General features: G+C 37.7%; 1 protein-coding gene across 1 annotated transcript in view; it reads left to right on the top strand.

The window, feature by feature from the left end:
- The window catches only part of LOC134649589 (abl interactor 2), a 289,784-nt gene that overhangs the window by 40,501 nt on the left and 239,015 nt on the right, over positions 1 to 10,268 (top strand). The gene's annotated exons all lie outside the window — the stretch shown is intronic.

Below are 10,268 nucleotides of genomic sequence, written 5' to 3'. Positions count from 1 at the left end.
AAGAGAAGAATCGTGGAATGTATGGGGCCCAATACGTTCCACGACTCTTCTCTTTCCGAACAGACTTATAACAGACGTTTTGAATAAGAATTTAAGTACTTAAATATAGCTGGTCAACCAAATCTTGTCAGTAAAAAACGGCGCGAAATTCAAATTTTCTATGGGACGATATCCCTTCGCGCCTACATTTTTCAAATTTGCCGCCTTTTTCTATTGTCAAGATCTGGTTGACCAAGTATAAATATTATAATTTATTTAATACTCAAATAAATTTTTAAATAACATTTTTCCATAGGTTTAAGGTAGAAGAGCTGTCTTGAATCTTGATGGATATAACGGCTCTATTAGGTAATGTCCGTTCTAGAATAAAAACTTAATTTCCGCGTCTATCTCGTACTTGCCTAGACATATTTTCTTCTCCTGGCAACAACCTACTTATAGGTTTTTTTTTTTTTAATCTTTATTTATTTATAGAGGGTTTTTACAAATGCCACCCTCATAGTGGCTCTCTAAAAAAAAACTACAACAATCTAACTTTCACTATTTCTAATTTGTAAGATGGCCTTGACCATATTATAAAGAAGCCCAGCCTCTTCGGAGGCTGGACATGCCAGGATGCTATTGACTCTGCCGAGGTCATAGCACCTGACATTGAGCAAACGACGCTGTGCAGCACCTCGGCGACATTCCATTAAAATATGAAACACATCTTCAACTACTCCGCATAAGTTACATTTAGGCGAGTCAACTTTACGCATCATAAACGCGAAACTATTTAAAGGAATGTGGCCAGATCGCAATCTAAGAGCAACAATTAAATCTTGCCTGTTCATCCTACAGAAAGAGAACCATGGAGCACGAGGAAGTGTGGGTTGGATCGTTTTATACCATATACCCTTTGTGCGAGATCTTTCATCAAAATATTCAGACCACATGTCAAAGCACATATTTTTGACCTTGTACAGAACATCGGAGAACCAAGGGGTATTATGGCATTTAACACCCATTTCGGCTGCTTCCCTAGCCAACCGATCCACCACCTCGTTCCCCACAACACCACAGTGGGACGGGATCCACTGAAAAATAACTTTCTTTTTGGCAGCGCATAGTTTAAGTACTAGACGAATTATAGTGTAAGCCACTGGAATGCCCCTAAAGACGTAAGTACAACGGTTCAAATGTTGAAGTGTGCATTTAGAATCCGTTAAAATTACAAACATATTGTGACTATTGATGCTGTCAATATATGAAAGTGACTCTGCAATTGCAATCATTTCAATAGCCATTATCGAAATATTGTCCATAATGTGTAGTTTAATTACTTCACCGGTTTGCCAATCTAGGAATGCTGCCCCACTACCAATATCTGTTTTAGATCCATCTGTAAATATCTTATAATAGTCATGATAGGTGTCTGTAAGCATCGAATTGCATATACTTCGTAACTGAGATCCGTCGTACTTACGTTTAGCTTTATCGATTTTCTCAACATTTAATACTAGATGAGTACTTAAATCTATATTAGTAACCCAGGTATCGAGTGAAAACATTTCTAGCTGGTTACTACAGTATACCGGGGTGTCCTTAAACTCATTAAATACAAGTCCAATTAACGGTTTTGTTTTGTTACGCCAGTAAAGGTTATCAAAAGAGTTTTTTAAATCCGACAGAAGACCAGGTAGGGAATTTGTACTTTGAGATTTAGATTTTAACAACATTTTCCCTGCAAGATACTGTCTCCGAATTGCTAACGGAGGTACGGTCAGTTCTGATTCCATGACATGGATAGGTGTACTTTTTATAAACCCTCCAATTATTCGTAAGCAAGTGTTTTGAAGTGTGTCTAACCTAGCTAAATTAGTTTTAGCGCTATTCCCGTATAAAAAACTAGCATAATCGAGCCTACTTCTTATCATTGCAATGTACAGTCGTCTTAAGTGGACTTGGTGCACTCCCCACCCCGCTCCCGCCAAAACTTTAAATATATTTATAAATTTAGTAACTTTAATTTTGATTTCATTTATGTGTTTCCCCCATCGCAGGCCTCGGTCAAGCCAAAGGCCCAAGTATTTAACGGTATCCACAACTTCAAGTGCTTTGTTGTTAATTTTAATAGAAATGTTATCTTTTTTAAATCCCCTTTTAAACAGACAAATTTTACTTTTACTCTGAGAAATCTCTAGACCTATGTCTAAAAATAAGGTATGTATTTTATCTAAAGCCTGCTGGATTTTTACTTCTCCCTCAGCAGGGTTTTTACAATGGCAATATAAAACGTAATCATCAGCATATTGAGAAATGAATATCTCCTTCTCAAGGGTTTTACAGATCTTCATAGTGGCTATGTTAAAAAGTAACGGGGATAGCGGGTCCCCCTGGGCTAAACCGCGACCAGTCGATCTTTCTATAACTAGATCATCTAATTGAATTTTGAGGACTCTATGCTTCAAAAAATTCCAAAGGTAGTTGCAAACTCTACGTCCTACTTTTAGTGAGTCCAGGGTAGAGATTAGCACAGTATTATCAATATTATTGTAAGCACTGTCAATATCTAAAAAGCAGCCTAAAGTTGATAAACCTTTTGAGAAGCCAATTTGAATCCTAGTAACCAGGATGCTCAAATTATCTAAACATGATTTACATTTCCTAAACCCCAAAGTATTTTCAGAGAACACCTTATTACGTTCTAGAAGCCACTCGATTCTATGGTTGATAATTGCGTGGAAGATTTTGCATACACACGACATTAAAGAAATAGGTCGTAATGATGATACTTGGCTTGGATCTCTGCCCGGTTTTGGGATAGGGATAATACCAATATCTTTCCACTGACTAGGGACAAATCCGTTTACGAAAAAGTTATTGTATAGACGCAACAGTATCTTTTTGCCATTTTCTGGAAGATGTCTAATCATCGAGTATGAAATGTCATCGCACCCAGGGGAGGTATCCTTAAGTTTAATACACTTATTTAACTCCTGAATAGAGATATCAATGTCAATGGGAGACTCATGATCCAAAAGCAAGGGCGAAGGTGGGACAGCGTAATCTGGAGACAGCGAACATAGTAGTTCTTCAGCTAGTACTGGATTAATGTACTGTCTAGGGGTTCTGTAGCCCTTCATCCAGGCCATTTTCCTCCACATCTCACTCGAAGTAGTACTTGCATCGACTGAAGAGCATAGATCTTGCCAACTCTTTCGTATAGCTCCACACAGATCATTATGGGCCTTAGAAGTTTGGTCCTGTAAAATATCTAGGTTTCCTGGAGTAGGATTCCTACGAAACATGGTTAACGCCAACCTGCGTTTGGCTATAGCTTCCGATAGCTTTTGGTTCCAATAGGGTTTAGGCTTAAAAGCTGACTTTATATTATTATTAAATGTATGATAAGGGACATATATATCTGCTACTTGATTAATGAGGTGAATAAATTGATTATAATTTTCTTGATGGTCGTTACAGAATGTAAAATTTTCAAAATGATCTTGTAAATCTTCTGTATATTTTTGCCAATTAGCCTTTTTGAAATTTCTTTTTTTAACAGGGATGCTGAAATTGCATTGATATTTAGTTGAAAGTTTTATAAAAAAGTGATCACTACCTAATGTTTCATTAACTATTGACCAATTAAGGTCTAGAGCTATATCTGTGCTGGCCATACTAATATCGGGAGAGGATTTTTGTAATACGCCGTCAGAAAGCCTCATCCAAGTGGTGTCTCCGTTGTTGAGTGTTAACAAGTCACTGTCCAAAATAGAATTATAAATTTGATTACCTCTTGGATCCGTCTTACACGACCAACTAGAGTGATGCCCATTAAAGTCGCCAAGGACTAAGGTTTTCGGCTCACAATTACCTAAGACTTCGTCCCAATCCGTTTGACTTGTATTTATTTTACTAGGACAATAAATTACAACAATGTTTTCAATAACTCGGCATCCTAAAAGCTTAACCTTCAGAAATTCAATACCTGTGTTACTAATGACAACATTGGATATTAGAGATTGAATAGAGTTATGTACGAGAATCATTACACCCCCGTAACCATCAAGTCTATCCTTTCTGTAAACCTGATAACCATTAACTCTAACGCTATAATCTTTTGACAACCATGTTTCGCTTACCACAGCAATATGAACTTTTTGTAATCTTAACAATTCTTGAAACGATTTAAGCTTGCCTAACAGACTCTGGGCATTCCATTGAATAATATTTAAACTAATGGATTTACTAGAGCTAGCCATAATTAACAAACTGCAAAAAACCTTTAACTATACTTGAGTCTGAAAAGAATCCTGCCGCCAGAATCACCATCCATTCCACACACAATTTAATTACGCCTTGAATTTTGTCTTGGATACTTATACTATTTAGAAAAATCACCTCCTTAACCCGTCTTAACAGCTCATTAAAAGTCGTTTTCCGATTGTTCTCGTTCTCGTGTGATCCATTGTCCGTGTCACTTTGAGCGTTAATTCCTGTATTCCGTTCTATCTTCGGTGAGTCAACAGCGGGTTTCTTCCTTTTCTCGTTTTTGGTTTGAGTTTTAATTTTTTGTTCCGACGATCTAAGCTTGGAAGTACCAGGTATTGGGTCTTGAACTTTGTGATTCAGAATTGGATTAGCTCTTCTTTCTGAAAGAACATTACTGTACGATGCAACATATGGCGATTTATCAGAGATTGGTGGAGGGCTAATCTTTAATGGAGGGAATGAGTGAGAATTCATGCACGGTTTTTCTTCCTGTAGTGGTCTTGGTATAGGGGACGCGTAAAGGGTCAGTGCCTTTCTGTAAGTACAGTTGAATTCTGACATCAACTCCCTTAGTTTCCTTTCTTTCTGGAATACAGGGCAGATCTTCGCCATCGAAATATGGTTACCACGACAGTTAACGCATTCAAAGGTAGTAGTTACACAGTTAGGGTGATCGCCTCCACATTTAGGGCACATAAATATTTTTGAAGTACAATTTCTAATGCTATGACCAATTTTCCAACATTTGAAACATTGTGTGACAGGGTGAACGTAGGGTTCTACTTTTAATCGTAAGTCATCAACGAAGACGTAAGGTGGCAGTTTCGAGCACTTGAAAGATAGCCGTGCCACCTCACTAGGGCACCAATGACCATCGGCTTTATCACGGCGGTTTAATCTTTTGGCTGCAATTACTTTCTCAGAGCAATTCACTAACTTTAGAATATCTTCCTCGGCAAGATCAATATCAACATTTCTTATGATGCCATAACTCAGTCCAGTCTCCATTGGCTTGTGTAAAACCCAACCTTGTTTAATAATGTTTTCACATTGAAAAATTTTGTCCATATTTTCCTTGTCACTAAACTCCAGCCGAACTTTAAAAGGGTTTAAATATTTTATAGCACAGATACCTTTTATGTTGTTTTCTTTTAAAAAACGAGCCATGGCAAACTGTTTCGGAAGTTGTTCTTTATTCGAGATATACACTTGAAGGTAAACTTTGTCGATGTCATCTGGAGGTACTGGGGTGTTTCTCTCCTTTTTCCTTTTCGTTTCCACTGTATTCCACTCTCTCATTCCATCCTCACTTTCCTTTTCTTCTTCTCTATGTCTTTTCGTAGTTTGTCTGCCCACATCCATCAAATTTTCATCATCCTCGCTTTTGTTATACTCGTAGTAGGAATCATCATCAGAATCGGTCGGTAGTTTAATCTCCTGTCCCTGAACCATCCTTTTAACTTTGAGGCTATACGACGAATTAGACTTTGTATTTGGGAATTGATCTGGCAAAATATAACTAGACGATATTTGGCCGAGGGCCAACTCAGAATCCTGAGAGTCAGGCTCTGGTAGACTATAAAATGGGTTGTTAAGGATAATTCCTGTCTCCTTGTTAGTTCCAGCAATATTGCCAACTGTTTTAGACTGCGGGGGATTTGATCGAGAGCATGACCTGGACCTAGACAACACTTTTACCTTCTGATCGCTAATGGGTATACGGGATTTAGACTTGGGGTCTATATCTTGCCTACGACTGCGGGCTGAGATGTCGCGGCAGTTGTCGTTTCTGACAGTTACAAATGCAGCGGGAGACGGCGGGGACTGAATTGAAGGGCCTGATGACCCTCCAGGATCGCCGAGGGAATCATTCTCCATTTCTAAAATTATAGGTTCAGTAAGAGTACCTACACTAAAAGGAGAATAGATCTAGCACACTAATTGCTAATCTGATAAAATAAATAAATTTTTAATATTCGCGCTTGACACTGTTGAAGTGACGTTGATTTGAATTTCGCGACTTTCTTTACTGAATTTAAAAGTTACATTGACCTACTTATAGGTGTCGACTCGAGCAAGGGCGATAGAGTGGTACCTAATTAATAGCACCTTTCAGACATTCGTAAACTCTATTTTTTTATTCGGTAGACTAAAATGACATTTCATAGTATTAACATAAAATGTCATTGCATACTATGAAATGTCATTTTAGTCTACCGAATAAAAAAATAGGCTTTAGATGCAGTGAACTTTCTACTCCGCAGTCTACCAATGAAGAGCTGCCAGGTGTGCGGTAATAAAGATTTTGCACCGATTTAAATAGAACAAAGTGAGGGAGTGTTACTACATTACAATATGTAATATAAACGTCATATTTTTTTATAAATATACAATACTAAAAACATAATTATTATTATTAGGCTGTTTTACCTCGGACAGTTTTTTCTTTGGCTGTAGAATTATTGTTTATCCGAATCTTATAAGATACATTAATTCAATTCAATATATTTTATTTCGGACCATGTCCATAGTGTTAGTGTTCATTCCCTTAATATTATGTTAGTGAGGCCTATACTAAATTACATATAATAAATTATAAACTACGCCTCTGGACCCCATATGTACATCGTCCCAGTGTTTCCAGAAGGCGCAAGCAGGCGTTTCCAGCACTAGGCGCAAAAGGCTGTTGGAACTGTCACGCACGCGACGCGACGCATCAGGGAGGCCGTTCTATTGCGTATGATCGCACCGAAGCAGTCAGTGTGCGCCCCCGCGACAATACCTGACGCGCTGCAAAAACGAGGCAGTCCCAACAGCATCCTGAACCCATTGTTGTACTGGACGCGCAGGGCATTGAAGGCTCTTTTAGTCCTTTTAGTTCTTTTGTCCACAGGCTGCAGGTGTAAAAGGTCTGGCAAAATGCTTTAGGTAAATAGCGTTATTTTGACAATCCCATTACACCGCGCAAACCTGCGGGACAACATATTACAACGCACCGCCAATGCCCTGCGCTCCCTCTCTATATCGACATCGTCCTGGAGGTTATCAGTCACCCAGTGTCCAAGATACTTGAAACGTGTCACCCTTTTATGAGCGGCACCACACAAGCTGCAATAAACTATCTATTACGATATAAAATTTAAAGATCAGTTTATTTATTTTGATGGGATGCGTTGGCGTCAAATATTATAAGTTTCTTCTATGGCAAGTATATTGACGAGCAGAGTCGGGTGAGGAGTTAGTGGAAGTTAAACACCTTATGTGTGATAGTATAAGAACATTCTGAACGTTTATTCTCTAAATGCCTATTGTTTTATACACGTTAGGTTGCGCTGACACAAGCAATATGCGTTTATGTCGCAGTAAACCAAAGCGTTACTGCTAAACACTAAAAGTGGACATTCACCACATTACACCTCCCCCGAAAGTTCCTCTCACCGCCGGGGTGGCAGAAGAAAAAATTTAAACGCATGTTACTTGTTTACAATTTTTTCTGAAATTTAATAAAAAAATATGTTAATAAATTGTATAGGTAGGTATAATAAAACAGTCTTTATTCAGCTTGGTCCTTATGTGTCGTATTAATGTCGTAGTCCTTGTAAAAAATATCGTTATCTTTTAATAAGATAATATTATCTTCACTTAAAATGTTATCATCTCTCAAACGTTAAAATATTAATTTACTTCCTTTTCTCATAAAATATAAATCTTTACCTACTCTTCATCTTTAAAACATTTAAAAACATTTGATATTCAACTTTAAAATATTCACTCTCGCTGTTTATAGTTACGGTATCTCCCATAATTCTGATAATAAAATAAACTAATGCCGTATTAAATGTTAAGCCTTTCACGGACACCTATAAGGTCGACTATGATCAAGGACATAACTGGGTTGCGCCTCTGTGCGCACCCTTCACCTATCAATGCTATCTATAGCAATTCTTCAATAAACACCTAGGGCATGGTCACCCTTTATCAACTCTATAAAATGGCATATCAGGCCAGGCTGTACGGCTCTGCCTGTACCTAGAGACACAAATACATTAAGACAATAAGTCTCCTACAACTTTCACGGAGGATACTGTATATCACACTATGATCAAGTACGAAGGACTAGTGCTCTAGCTATAAGGTCACATTTTATAAATAAATGTGCCTAAACTCCTTAAAACTTTCAAACTTGTACCGTACTGTAAGATTTCTATAAAATAAACATTATTATTTAACTTCCAAAATTAAAAAAAAAAACGATGTAATAAATCAAACTTTCGCTGTATATCAGGTGATCAGTCCGACACGTAGCTAAAGTATCAATCATTACTAAGAAACAATAAAATAATTTTATTGAATTGAGTTGTTAATTATTTAATCGTTATGCGATGTATCAAATTTCATTCATCGCTTATTAAAATATTCTAACTCGCGACAAAGTCTCGCGGCCTAGTTATGTTTTCTGTCGACGTGCGCACAACTTGTGGCACGCGCTGCAAATTGCAACATACATGATTGAGGACACTATTCGACACCGTTAATATTTAATATTATATTATGACTTCTTATGAAAATTATTTATGCTCGAAACGAAATTGAGTTTAGCGACAACCTTTAATAATTATGAATGATTTAAATATGACTGCTACTGAATTGGAAAAAAATGCTGGCTTTTAGAGAAAATTAATTAAAATCATAAATTACATGTAGGATTTACATCCTATTGCTGCGTGGCTGGCCGTCCTCGGCTTCGTCTTCGTCCGGTCCGGTGCGAGTTCGCGACCGGCATTCTTGCTGCTGCTGGCGTGGCCTGGCGAGCTGGCACCTCCATGTGGCGCTCGCTTGACGCTTCGTATGGCTGGCTCTGTTTACGACGATGTTAGTGGGCCGGGATAACCCTGGACTCCTCTTGAAATGGGCCGGGATAACCCTGGACACCTCTTGATTTGCGAGCCGGGATACCCTGGACAACGCTCTTCGATCTTCGCTCTACTTGATTTCTCGTGGTTTCCGATTTTTGATGTTGGTTGGTTCTTCTCAGGTTGTTTCTTGATTCTTGATAAGCTGGTTGGTTCTGACTGCGTGGATTGGTGTTGAAAAAGTGGTTCTTCTTTTTTTTTTCTTGCTTGATTTTTCCTTCTTTCTTGAGTGTTAGTTCCTTGTTGGTTCACTGGTCTGGATCGCCATCAGATATTATAAGTTTCTTCTATGGCAAGTATATTGACGAGCAGAGTCGGGTGAGGAGTTAGTGGAAGTTAAACACCTTATGTGTGATAGTATAAGAACATTCTGAACGTTTATTCTCTAAATGCCTATTGTTTTATACACGTTAGGTTGCGCTGACACAAGCAATATGCGTTTATGTCGCAGTAAACCAAAGCGTTACTGCTAAACACTAAAAGTGGACATTCACCACATTACAGGCGAAAAAAAAAGGGAAAAGTGTCCAATGAACAACACGCCTGATGTACCTTGGCCATGTCCCGTTGTACCTCGGACATGATAATTTTAATTTATTTATTTATAATTTAATCATAGAAAAAATATTTATATATATATGGATCAAAGTCAAAATACAAATATCAATCATCAGAGCGGTCTCTCTAAGAATTAGAGGAACGAGAAGAAGGATAGAAAGATTTGGATCTGAAGACGGCTGTGGAATACCCATCCTTGAAGATTAGATTTCTCTTCTTTCTCTTCTTTCCACCGTGTTGTATTATTTGTATTATTTAATGTAATAAATATATAGTTTGCTCTTTATATATGAAATCACAGATATTTTTAGCATATTTACGCCATTGAATAGGGGAAACTGGGGAGGGTTGATCACCCCTTTTGTTTTTAGCATACATTTTCTTAACTATTTGTAGTATTGAAAAACTTTATAGACCATACGACTCAGAATTTATCTCTTCATTAATAGTTTGAATTAGAACAGATTTGTGCAATAAATTAGATCATTATTTAATGAAAACCCATACTGTTGACTTTTACCATGTGTCCCCTATGTAAGG

This window comes from Cydia amplana, chromosome 7 (genome assembly GCF_948474715.1).
Source record: "Cydia amplana chromosome 7, ilCydAmpl1.1, whole genome shotgun sequence".
NCBI lineage: Eukaryota > Metazoa > Arthropoda > Insecta > Lepidoptera > Tortricidae > Cydia > Cydia amplana.
The sequence above is the reverse complement of the archived record's forward strand: the minus strand, read 5'-3'. Positions and strand labels throughout refer to the sequence as shown.